This window comes from Carcharhinus amblyrhynchos, chromosome 21 (assembly GCF_965287045.1).
Source record: "Carcharhinus amblyrhynchos chromosome 21, sCarAmb.v2.hapA, whole genome shotgun sequence".
In the NCBI taxonomy this organism is placed as follows: domain Eukaryota; kingdom Metazoa; phylum Chordata; class Chondrichthyes; order Carcharhiniformes; family Carcharhinidae; genus Carcharhinus; species Carcharhinus amblyrhynchos.
Window position 1 is genome coordinate 1,844,954 of NC_137344.1, and position 13,435 is coordinate 1,858,388.

The 13,435-nt window shown below is 43.4% G+C and overlaps 1 long non-coding RNA gene across 1 annotated transcript in view; it reads left to right on the forward strand.

Annotated features, from left to right (window-relative positions):
* Positions 1-13,435, forward strand: part of LOC145356525 (uncharacterized) — a 75,292-nt gene that overhangs the window by 47,457 nt on the left and 14,400 nt on the right. Inside the window, exon 2 of the long non-coding RNA XR_013889161.1 lies at positions 6,065-6,245. This is a non-coding gene — a long non-coding RNA (uncharacterized LOC145356525). The remainder of the gene's footprint in view (positions 1-6,064; positions 6,246-13,435) is intronic.

A 13,435-nucleotide genomic window follows, 5' to 3' on the forward strand; every position in this document is an offset into this window, starting at 1 on the left:
AAACACTCATGTGACAATCAGCTGGGGGAAATTCAGAGGAGAAATCCACAGACACTAACTTGGATTCAGAGCAGAGTGTGTATTTGACCACAGCCAATCTGTGTGCTTTAATAAAGGACATTTTGTGTCAAAGAGAACATGGTAGCTTCAAATGTACTTTGTCATTCATGTTAATTGTATAACCTGTGTGTATTTACGCTAAGGGGGTAGTAAAGAAGTGTTGTATTATAATCCATTTTCTCCCTGTTTAATAAATATTTTTCCTTGTTGTTAAACCTAATCTTATTGAGTACAAGGGGTGGGAAATCATGTTGCAGCTATATAAAACCTTGGTTAGGCCACATTTGGAGTATTGCGTGCAGTTCTAGTCACCAATTATCGGAAGAAATTTCGCAACACCAGATTAAAGTCAAACAGGTTTAACTGGTAGCACAAGCTTCCAGAGTACTGGTCCTCCATCAGGAGCAGTGCTGCAAAAGCTCATGCTACCAAATAAACCTGTTGGACTTTAATCTGGTGCTGCGAGACTTCTTTCTGTGCCCATTCTGTGCCCAGTCCAATGCCAACATCTCTACATCATCATTATCAGGAGGACGTGGAAGTATTGGAGAGAGTGCAAAGAAGGTTCACCAAGATGTTGCCTGGTCTCGAGGGTGTTGGCTATGAGGAGAGGTTGAATAAACTAGAATTGTTTTCACTGGAAAGACGGAGACTGAGGGGAGACCTGGTAAAGGTCTACAAAACCAAGAGAGGCATAGACAGGATGGATAGTCAGGCTTTTTTCTAGGGTGAAAGTGTCAATATAAGGGGGCACAGATTCAAGGTGTGAGGAAGAAAGTTTAAGGGAGATGTACAGGGGATGTTTTTCAAGCAGTGAGTGTTGGGTGCATGGAGCACGTTGCCAGAGGTGATGGAAGCAGGCTCATTTCTGATGGACTGGGGAATTAAGGGTTATGGGGAGAGAGCGGGAAAGTGGAACTGATCCACTTCAGATCAGCCATGATCTTATTGAATGGCGGGGCAGGCTCGAAGGGCTAGATGGCCTACTCCTGCTCCTATTTCTTATGTTCTCACATTAACAACATTTAAGAGGCATCTGGAAAGTCCATGAATAGGGTGAGAATAGAGAGATGCGGACCGAGTAAGGACAGAAAGTATTTTTTAGTGTAGTTGGGGCATCAAGATCAGCACAGGCTTGGAGGGCTAAAGGGCCTGTTCTTGTGCTGTACTTTTCTTTGTTCTTTCTAATTAGCAGTTCTGTGACTTTGTTCCTCCACGTTTGATAAAAGTAAAAGTTACCGTCTTCTGAGGCAGTGCTCCATTCTGGGATTTTCCCATCCAGTTATAACATGGATCATAACAGTAGAGAGAATCAGAGATAGTGTACGGCCAATCAGACGATAGCCAGAGATAATGAAAGACCAATCAGAGACAGTCAGAGATATTTTAGGTCCAATCAGAGATAATTGCAGATCGTGTAGAGCAGCATGGTGGCCTGGTGGTTTGTACCACTGCCTCACAGCATCAGGGACCCGGATTCAATTCCTGGCTTGTGGAGTTTGCACATTTTCCCCTGTCTGCGTGGGTTTCCACTGGGTGCTCCGGTTTCCTCTCACAATCTGAAAGACGTGCTGGTTAGGTGCATTGATCCAAGCAGGTGCCAGAGTGTGGCAACTAGGGGAACTTCACAGTTAATTCCTTACTTGTGACTAATAAATAAATTTAACTTAACTATTCAGAGATAGTCAGAGATAGTGTAGGGCCAATCAGAGACAGTGTAGGGCAGGGTGAGATGAGAAAGAAAACCTAGTTCTGGAAAATATGATCAAATTGAAGACACTTTGCTTTGGCTGTCACGGTAGAGTAATAAAAGAACAAAGAACAACACAGCACAGGAAACAGGCCCTTCGGCCCTACAAGCCCACGCTGCCGATTTTAACACTCAGTGAGTGCCTCATTCCAATCCTTCTTCTACCTACAACTTTTGCCTACATCTAGCGGACTCCACAATAAAGGGGTGCAAATTTAGGGAATTATATGTGCACCAGATTAAGGGAGATCCAATTTAGGGACAATTTATTAACACCAATCAGCCTAAAAGGATGTTTTTGGGGTGTGGGAGGAAACCGGAGCACCTGGAGAAAACCCACGCAAGCATGGGGAGAATATGCAAACTCCCACAGACGCTGACCCAAGCCGGAGATCCGACCTGGGTCCCCGTAACTAAACAGCAAACAGTGATAGTCACTGAGCTGTCATGTTGCCCGTCAGTTGGTCCAGTTTAAGCATATAATAGCGACATGAAGCACTAGTCAACTCTCGAAGCAATATCCAAGAGCAGCCCTCGCACGACCCACCGCATGTTCCACGACCCACGACCCATTCCCTTGTTGGCCAACAAGGTAACCGAATTGCCTGTGGATGTAAAAAAGAGACATCAGTAAACATGCAACAGCCTATACAGACATTAATGGAAGATCCCCAGTAGCTCCAACGTAAGAGACAGGTGAGCCATAAAATTTGTTGGACGGCTGATAGGAATGTATTAGTTCCCAGGAATGTCCTGAGGCTCTTATCCTCAACTAGAACATTCTTTTGTATCCCTCCATCTCTAGTCTGCTCATGTACCTATCTAGATACGTCTTAAACAACCCTAGCGTGTCTGCCTCCACCACCCTATCTGGCAGTGCATTCCAGGCCCCCACAACCCTCTGTGTGAAAAACATCCCTCTAACATCTGAATTATACCTCGCCCCCTCACCTTGAACCCATGACTCCTCGTGATTTTCGCATCCAACCTGGGAAAAAGCTTCCCACTGTTCACTCTATCAATACCCTTCATAATCTTATATACCTCTATTAGGTTGCCCCTCATTCTCTGTCTTTCAAGGGAGAACAACCCCAGTTTACCCAATCTCTCCTCATAGCTAAGGCCCTCCATACCAGGCAACATCCTGGGAAACCTCCTCTGCACTCTCTCCAAGGCCTCCACGTCCTTCCGGTAGTACGGCGACCAGAACTGGACGCAGTATTCCAAATGTGGTCTAACCACGTTCTATACAATCGCAACATTAGACGCCAGCTTTTATACTCTATACTATATAGTATTGGGAATGAAAGGACATATAAGCAGATGATGGAATAACTTATAGTCAAGGATAATGACAAGTAAATTAATACTAATGAATGGTGGAATTCCAAGTGTAAAGGCATTTAGCCCTGATTTCATAGATCCTGAATGCTGAGGCAAGTCACAGAGAAACTAACAGAGCATCCATCTCTAATTTTCAAAAATCCTTAGAATGGAAGTTTGTCTGAGGATTGGATAACTCCCAAAACTTCTTCAAAATGGAGAAAGGAATAAACTGCGCAACTTTACACCTGCATTGGCATGGGATAATTTATAGGATAGTGTTAGTGTGCACCTAGAATAACGTGGCATAATTCAGGTCAGTGTGAATTTATAAAAGCAAATAACTCCTGACCAAGCTTGAGGTTTTGTTTTGGAAATACCAGTGTTTTGGAACATAATGCAGTGGATGTTGTTTCAGTGGAGTTTCAAAAGATGCTGGGTAAGATACAGTATAGGAGCTCCCAACATAGGAGCAATATATGGATAACATGAGGGGACATAGCTTTAAATTAAGGGGTGGTAGTTATAGGACGGATGTCAGAGGTAGGTTCTTTACTCTGAGGGTAGTAAGGGCATGGAATGCCCTGCCTGCAGCAGTTGTGGACTCGCCAACTTTAAGGGCGTTCACATGGTCAGTGGATAGGCATATGGATAACATTGGAATAGTTTAGGTTAGAGGGTCATTAGATTGGTTCCAACATCGAGGACCGAAGGGCCTGTACTGCGCTGTAATGTTCTATGTTCTTTGTTGATGATATTAAAACATACTGGGCAGCTAGGCAAAGGGCAGAAAATGAGGAAAAGTGCCAATGTATAATTTGGACTGGAGGGATATAAACAGCAGTGTCTTCAGGGTCAGTATTTGAGCCTGGGAACCACATTATCAAAATTTGCAGATAATGGAAAAACAGCAGGAGCTCATTCAGTCCCTCGGGCGTCTCCCACCGTTCAGTTAGATCATGGTTCATCTGCACTTCAATTCAATTGACTTAACTTAGCTGCATATTGTTTGATACCCTTCTTTAACAAAAATCTATTGATCTCAAATTGGCATGTTCCAATTACTACCACCCCAGCCCCCTCCCCAAACCATCTCCAGTGTCTGTGGAGAAATAAGAACATAAGAAATAGGAGCAGGAGTAGGCCATCTAGCCCTTCGAGCCTGCCCCGCCATTCAATAAGATCATGGTTGATCTGAAGTGGATCAGTTCCACTTTCCCGCTTTCTCCCTATAACCCTTAATTCCCCTGTCTATCAAAAACCTATCTACCCGTGACTTAAATATATTTAGCGAGGTAGCCTCCACCACTTCAACGGGCAGAGAATTCCAGAGATTCACCACCCTTTGAGTGAAGAAGTTCCTCCTCAACTCCGTTCTAAACTGCGCCCCCCTTATCTTGAGGCTGTGCCCCCTAGTCCTGCTATCCTTTTTAAGCGGGAAGAATCTCTCTACCTCTACCCTATCCATCCCTTTCATTATCTTATACGTCTCTATAAGATCCCCCCTCATCCTTCTAAACTCCAACGAGTACAGACCCAGTCTATTTAATCTCTCTTCATCGTCCAACCCCCTCATCTCCGGTATCAGCCTAGTGAACCTCCTCTGCACTCCCTCCAAGGCCAATATATCCTTGCGCAAGTGCGGCAACCAAAACTGCACACAGTACTCCAGCTGCGGCCTCACCAGTACCCTGTACAGTTGCAGCAAGACCTCCCTACTTTTATATTCTATCCCCCTCACTATAAAGGCCAGCATTCCATTCACCTTCTTGATCACCTGCTGCACCTGCAGACTGGGTTTTTGCGACTCATGCACAAGGACCCCTAGGTCCCTCTGCAGCGTAGCATGCTGCAGCTTTTCACCCTTTAAATAGTAATCCCTCCTACTATTATTTCTGCCAAAGTGGATAACCTCACACTTGCTAACATTATACTCCATCTGCCAGGTCCTTGCCCACTCGCTTAGCCTATCCAGATCCCTCTGCAGACTTTCCATACCCTCCACGCAATTTGCTTTTCCACTCATCTTTGTGTCATCAGCAAATTTCGTCACCTTACACTCAGCCCCCTCCTCCAGATCATCTGTATAAATGGTAAGTAGCTGAGGCCCCAGCACCGATCCCTGCGGCACTCCACTAGTCACCAACCACCAATCAGAATAGCACCCATTGATACCAACTCTCTGCTTCCTATTAGACAACCAATCCTCTATCCACGCTAACATCCTACCCCCAACTCCGTGCACCGTAACCTTCTGTAGCAACCTTTTATGAGGCACCTTATCAAACGCCTTTTGAAAATCTAAAAACACCACATCCACCGGTTCCCCTCTGTCCACTGCACTAGTCACATCCTCATAGAAATCCAATAAATTCATCAAACACGACTTTCCCTTAACGAATCCGTGCTGCGTCTGCTCGATCAAACCATTCTTTTCTAGGTGCCTCGCTATTTCTTCTTTGATGACGGATTCAAGCATTTTTCCAACTACTGACGTTAAACTAACCGGCCTATAATTCCCTGCTTTTTGTCTGCTACCTTTTTTAAACAGCGGCGTAACATTAGCCGTTTTCCAATCTTCTGGCACTTCCCCGGAATCCAGCGAATTTTGGTAAATAATTACTAAGGCATCCACTATCACCTCTGCCATTTCCAAGACAGAGTCAATGTTTCTAATTTAAGCAACTCTTCTTCCGTATTAGAGAGAGAGAAATGGGAAGTTTATACCATTGAAGAGAAGAGTGGGGGCATGTGGAACAAAGTAGAAGGAGATCGGAGAGATTGGCAAAGATATTATGAGCACAAGACAGAGGGAGTGTTAATGTGGTGTAAAAGATTCAAGAAGCTGCTGATCATGTCATAAAGGTAATGATTACATATTGTTTAAACCACAATTTGAATATAGTGTGCTGCTTTGGTGCTTCATTTTAGGAAGAATGACCAGACCATGAAGATGGAATGGAAGAGGTTAACTGAAATAATTGCAACGATGAAGAGAGAGGCCAGAAACTTGGATCTGTTCGTTATCACAGAGAAGGTTAAAGATAAGTCAGGAGCAGTCGGTAGTGTCCTGGTGATGTGGAGAAGTTGGAAGCCCAACTTGGGCTCAAAGGTACTGATTGGTTTAGTTTCAGCTTGAGATAGTGAAAGGACTGAGAACAGGGTTTGTGGCTGGGACTGAAGACAATGGCTTTGCTCTTTCCTGTGTTTAACAAGAAGTTATTGGATGTTGGCCAAGCAGAGTAACAACACAGAACCATGGGAAAGTTGAGAGAGGTCATGGGTGGTGACGTCGTTATCAGCGTACGTGTGGAACCTGATCTGTTTTTGGATGAGATCACCGATAGGCAACATGTATAGTTGGAATAGGATGGGGCCAAGGATGGATCTTTGGGGGACATCAGAGGTAACAGTATGGGAACAGTCCATTCTAGGTGATTCCCTGGCTAGGGCTGGCTTAACAGTTCAGTGTCCACATTCCAGTGCTCAGGATATACTAGGAAATTTGCCATATGATATGTTCCATTCTACTGCAATACTTCTGACATAAAATTCTCAAAGAATGGTAGGATACAGGGAGCTGGTTCGAATATGAAGTTGAAATAGATAATCAGTCACCATCATACTGAATGGTGGCCGGGGGGCCATATAGTGTTCTTCTGCTTATATATTCTCATGATGTATGCTCTTAAGGTAATGCAATAGGTGTAATTCTCTAAACTTCCAAAAGGCCTTTGGTAAGCTGATCTATAATAGACTAATGAATAAAGTCAGAGGATGTGAAGCTAGGGGACAAGTGGCAGGATGGAATGTTAGCTAGTTGCAATACCAAAAGCAGAGAGGGTAGTTATTCAGAGTGATAGGGTGGTGTTCCACTAGGATCAGTGCTGGGACCACTGCTGTTCACAGTTTATATTCACCATTTGGACTTAGGAATCAAAAAGAATTTTTTAATTTATGGATGGCACCAAATTGTGGGAGGGATTGTGGGAGGGATAGGGTTGTACTGAGCAGGTCTACAAAAATTACAGGATGACATTAAGGAGTGGCAAATGAAGTTCAACACAGATAAATGTGAGATACAAGTCAAGTATTGGGGCGACACGGTAGCTTAGTGGTTAGCACTGCTGCTTCACAGCTCCAGGGACCTGGGTTCGATTCCAGGCTCGGGTCACTGTCTGTGTGGAGTTTGCACCTTCTCCCCGTGTCTGCATGGGTTTCCTTTGGGTGCTCCGGTTTCCTCCCACTCTCCAAAGATGTGCTGGTTAGGTTGATTGGCCATGCTAAAATTGCCCCTTAGTGTTCTAGGATGCTTAGGTTAGAGGGATTAGCAGGTAAAATATGTAGGGATATGGGGGTAGGGCCTAGGTGGGATTGTGTTGGTGCAGACTCGATGGGCCGACGGGCCTCTTTCTGCACTGTGGGGTTCTATGTTCTATCCTTTATCTGTAATTCCAAAAACTGAGCATATTCGCTCTCTTTTTGAACCTCATCAATCTTTAGCACAGGATTCCTGCCCCCCGAGCTGACACGAACCTCACTGACCACACCCTGTGTTTATTATTCAGTGATACATCTTACTTTGAGCCATTTTTATTACTTTAGAGTATAACTATCTCAGGCTTTGGCCATTGTCAAGTTATTATACCTAGGTCTATAGGAGGTACCCAAAAACCAAAATCATCTGAAATCTGAAACATAATTGGCCCTGAAGATTTTGGATAAATGACACTCAACCTGTGGTACATTTTGATATGAAGAACAGAATTTTCGGAAGTTGGTCAAGAAAGGAGAGGATGATGGGAATCTCAATTACCAAGCATTGAATGTTGTGCCACAGGTTAGCAAAGACACAAAACAAGCAAATCAAACACTAGGGTTTATTTCTAGAGGGATAGAATTGAAATTAAGGAAATTATTGCTAAACTTGTATCAAATCTTGGTTAGGCCACACTTAGTACTGTGTACTTTTGTCACCATATTATAAAAAGGATATAAAGACTCTGGAGAGGGTAGAGTGAATATTTATGAGGATGAAACCAGAAATATGTAGATATACCTATCGGGAAAGAGTGAACAGGCTGGTTCTCCTGCCTCATGGTGGAAAATAAAGGCTAGCTGGTAACCTTTTGGAGTTCTTCAAAATTATGTAAAGGATATAATAGAGTGGATAGAGAGAAGGAGAGACCGTCAATACAAGATATTCATTAGGAAATCTAATGGGAAATTCAGAAGAAATGTATTTTCCCAGAGTGGTGAGAATGTGATACTTGCTACCAAAGATATTAGTATTGCATACAGTTCTGGTCGCTGCATTATAGGAAGGATGTGGAAGCATTGGAAAGGGTGGAGAGGAGATTTTCCAGGATGTTGCCTGGTATGGTGGGAAAGTCTTATGAGGAAAGGCTGAGGGACTTGAGGCTGTTTTTGTTAGAGAGAAGAAAGTTAAGAGATGACTTAATAGAGGCATATAAGATGATCAGAGGATTAGATAGGGTGGACAGTGTGAACCTTTTGCCTTGGATGGAGAGGGCTAGCATGAGGAGACATAGCTTAAAATTGAGGGGTGATAGATATAGGACAGATGTCAGAGGTAGGTTCTTTACTTAAAGAGTAATAAGGTGCGGAATGCTCTGCCTGCAGCAGTAGTGGATTCGCCAACATTAAGGGCATTTAAATGGTCATTGGATAAACATATGGATGATATTGGAATAGTGTAGGTTAGATGGGCTTTAGATTGGTTTCACAGGTCGGCGCAACATCGAGGGCTGAAGGGCCTGTACTGTGCTGTAATGTTCTATGTTCTATGTTTTCTAGATAGTGGGTGGAATGAATATTATCGATGGATTTAAGGGGAAACTAGACAATCCTATGAGGGAGAGGGGAATAGAGAGTTAAGATGGTAGATTCAGATGAATTTAGATTAGATAGCTCTGTCTTATCTCATTTCCAGAGATTTTAAATCAAGTTATTCAGACTGCAGCCTGGACACACTTCTCAAGAACTGCCGCTAAACCCATTTGTTGGTGAATTAGTAAACTTCACCAGGTTACCTGTCTCAAAAAAATAAGGAATATTTATTAATGGAACGTAAAAGAAGAAATCATAGAATCCCTACAGTGCAGAAGGAGGCCATTCAGCCCATCGAGTCTGTATCGACCACAATCCCATCCAGGCCCTGGACCCCACATACTGACCTCTCTAATCCATAACACTAGGGTCAATTCAGCATGGCCAATCCACCTAACCTGCACACCTTTGGAAAGTTGGAGGAAACCGGAGCATCCAGAGGAAACCCACACAGACACGGGGAGAATGTGCAGACTCCACACAGACAGTGACCAAAGGCCGGAATTGAACCCGGGTCCCTGATGCTGGTTCGTGGAAGATTGACGTTTGTCATTATACATTTTTGAGCAAACCTGGAGTCAATTCTCACCAGCACAATTTCAAATGCATTTTCGGCACAAATGGAAACACAATCCCAGGGCACCGCAAATGTTTGTGCAGGTGATGTAACTCTGCAGTTGCCAGGCAACGGAAACTTGCCATCTGGAAAACGTTATGTGTGACTTCCAACAATAGCAAGCGAACGGCAGGTAAAGCCAGGCTGATGGGGTAATTAATTAGCAAATCTTACAGGGATTGTGGGAGGCAACACTGCAAGGCTGAAAACAAATGCTTCATTTACATGAGGAGCACAGGCTGCAGCTGTGTGCTCACATCATTAATGTCTCCTCAAAGGACTTAATGCACATTAACTAGGACAAAGCAGTGCATCACACAGCACCCATCAGCCTCACATTTAGACCAAGGCTCAGCACCATGATGTAGCCAGAATAGCGAAATCACCCTTTTAATCAACTCTCACACTGTCCCCCAAGCACAAACAGTGATAGTTGTAAAAATCTAGTTGAATCTGATATTGTTGGAGTGTGAAAGGTTTGATACCAGAGCAGAACAAAAGCTACACTGGAGCTGAGTCAGAAACAATAACTGGAGCTACAGGGCTGGGTTGGATCGACATTGGGCTGGGCCAAGCTATAACAATAGGAGCTAGAATGATCTGTTGTCGCAGTTTCTTTTGCTCTAACATTGTCCCTCCTTTCACTTCTGACAAAGGATCCATGACTTAAACATTAACTATGCTGGCAGCTTCCCCTGTTCCTGAACATAAAATTGTTGCAAAAACAGAAAATATTGGAAAATCTCAGCAGGTCTGACAGCATCTGTGGAGAGAGAATAGAGCAAATGTTTTGAGCCAACTGTTGCACTGTCAAATGTTCACAAAGTCTTTTAGGAAAGGAAACTTACTGGGCAGGATTTTGTGGCCTCACCTGGGCGAGATCAGAAATTCCTGCCCGAGCTCAATTGAGATTTCCGTTGTCAGATCCTAGATTCTGTGGCGGACGAGGTGGTAGAATTCCAACTTTGTCCTCCGTTCTGGCCGATATGCAATTCTAGTCCCACATTAATGTCCTTGACTTGGTTCTTACATACAAACATATTTATTAGGAGCTGCTCCTCAAGCCTGCTTCGCTATTCAATATGATAATGGTCGTTCTGACTGTAACTTCAACCTCACATCCTGCCTATCCCCAATTACCTTTCACCCCCGTGTTAATCAATAATTGATCCAGCTCTGCCTTAAAAATATTCAAAGACTCTGCCTCCATTACTTTTTGAGGAAGAGATTTCTTCAGCCATGCTAGATTGTACCTCAGTGTACTCGAACAGGTGCTGGAGTGTGGCGACTAGGGGATTTTCACAGTAACTTCATTGCAGTGTTAATGTAAGTCTACTTCTGACACTAATAAATAAATTAAAAAACTTAAAGATTTCCAGAGCATCACAGCCCTCAGGGAAAAAAAAATCCTGTTCATCTCTGTCTTAAATAAGCAACCCCTTCTTTTTAAACAGTGACCCCCTAGTTCTAGATTCTCCCACAAGAGGAAACATCCTCTTCATATCCACGCTGTCAAGAACCCAACCATCCCCTGAGTTCCATATTCTAATCACACTCACATTAAAGAAGTCTCTCTTGAAGTTTTTATGGATTTATTAATCACCAGGCTTACATTTATAATCTCTAGAAATGTTCCCATGAGTCCATCAGAAATACAAAATTATAAGTTATCAGGATCTTAAAGGTTTCAGTCAAATTGCCTCTTATTCTTATTCTCATTCTGACAATAATCTCTCCCTAAATGTCAACAAACCGAAGGAGATTGTCATCGACTTCAGTAAGCATAGAGGGGAACATGCCCCTGTCTACATCAACAGGGACAAAGTAGAAAGGGACGAGACCTTCAAGTTTTTGGGTGTCCAAATCACCAACAACTATCCTGGTCCCCCCATGCCAACACTAGAGTTAAGAAAGCCCCACAATGCCTCTAATTTCTCAGGAGACTAAGGAAATTTGGCATGTCAGCTATGATTCTCACCAACTTTTACAGATGCACCATAGAAAGCTGAGGACACACCGCTGCCGAGAGGAAAGGGCCGGCGGCCAAGCGGAACGTAGGCCAAGCGGCCAAGCAGGACTAGAGGGCACAGCCTCAAGAAAAGGGGGCCGCAGTTTAGATCGGAGTTGAGGAGGAACTTCTTTACTCAAAGGGTGGTGAATCTCTGGAACTCTCTGCCCGTTGAAGTGGTGGAGGCTACCTCGCTAAATATATTTAAGTTACGGGTAGACAGGTTTCTGATAGACAAGGGAATTAAGGGTTATGGGGAGAAAGCGGGAAAGTTGAACTGATCCACTTCAGATCAGCCATGATCTTATTGAATGGCGGGGCAGACTCAAAGGGCTAGATGGCCTACTCCTGCTCCTATTTCTTATGTTCTTATGTTCTTATGGCCCCTGCACCCAGCTGAGATGCACCACAGAAAGCATTCTTTCTGGTTGTATCTCAACTTGGTATGGCTTCTGCTCTGCCCAAGACCGCAAGAAACTACAAAAGATCATGAATGTAGCCCAATCAATCACGCAAACCAGCCTCCCATCCATTGACTCTGTCTACACTTCCCATTGTCTCGGCAAAACAGCCAGCACAATTAAGGACCCCACACACCCCGGACATTCTCTCTTCCACCTTCTTCCGTCAGGAAAACGATACAAAAGTCTAAGGTCACATATCAACCAACACAAGAACAGCTTCTTCCCTGCAGCCGCCAGACTTTTAAATGGACCTACCTTGCATTAAGTTGATCTTTCTCTACAACCTAGCTATAACTGCAACAATTCATTCTGTACTGTCTCGTTTCCTTTTCTATGAATGGTATGCTTTGTACAGCGTCTAAGAAACAATACTTTTCACTGTATGGTAATACATGTGACAATAATAAATCAAATCAAATCAAATCAAAAATCAAATCAAATGTTCCAAACTCCAGCAGGTACAAACCTAACCTCCTTAAGCTTTCCTCATAAGACAACCCACCCATTAATCTAGCAAACCTTCTCTGATCTGTTTTTAATACATTTACATGTTTCTTTAAGTAGAGAGAGCAATACTGTACACAAACTCTAGATATTGGGGCGGTATGGTGGCACAGTGGTTAGCACTGCTGCCTCACAGCAGCAGGGATTCAGTGCATTCAGGAAACCCCATTGACAATGACGGGACCAGAAGATGTCACTGCTGGTCAATGGTGGGCCCCTACCGCCTTCGCCAGTACATGGCGGTTATGTGGAAACTCCCAGCTTCTGTCTTTTCTCAGAAATCTCATGGTCAATAATTCCTCCATAAATAATCTTCCACTTCAGCCATTCAGTCCAGCTGGCCTTTCTTAGCTTCATCTCATTGTATCAGCAAACCATTCTATTCCTTTCTTTCTCGTGTGTTTATCCAGCTTCCCTTTAAATGTATCTGTGTCATTCACTTCAGCCAGTCACTGGGGTAGCCAGTTTCACATTCTAAGCACTCTCTTAGAAGGTTCTCCTGAATTCTTCATTGGATTTATTAATCACCAGGCTTACATTTATGACCTCTAGAAATGTTCCCGTGAGCCAATCAGAAGTACAAAGTTATAAGTTATCAGGAACAAAGTTTTCCAAAAGTTGGGTTTTCAGAATTTTCATACTTTGGTGCTCTGTCAGGGATTTTACTTGTGCAATGGGTGGAGAGCTCCCTCATTCTCTTCAATTGTCACTTAGTATTTTGTAACTGTTGATGCATTTAATTAAATTTAAGAACCTAGAAAGTGGTATTTGGAATGTGATCTTTTAAATGGGTTATTTCTCAAGCCCTCAGCAGATATTTGGCAATATGTATAGTTGACTTGATAACTAAGAAGTTCCCA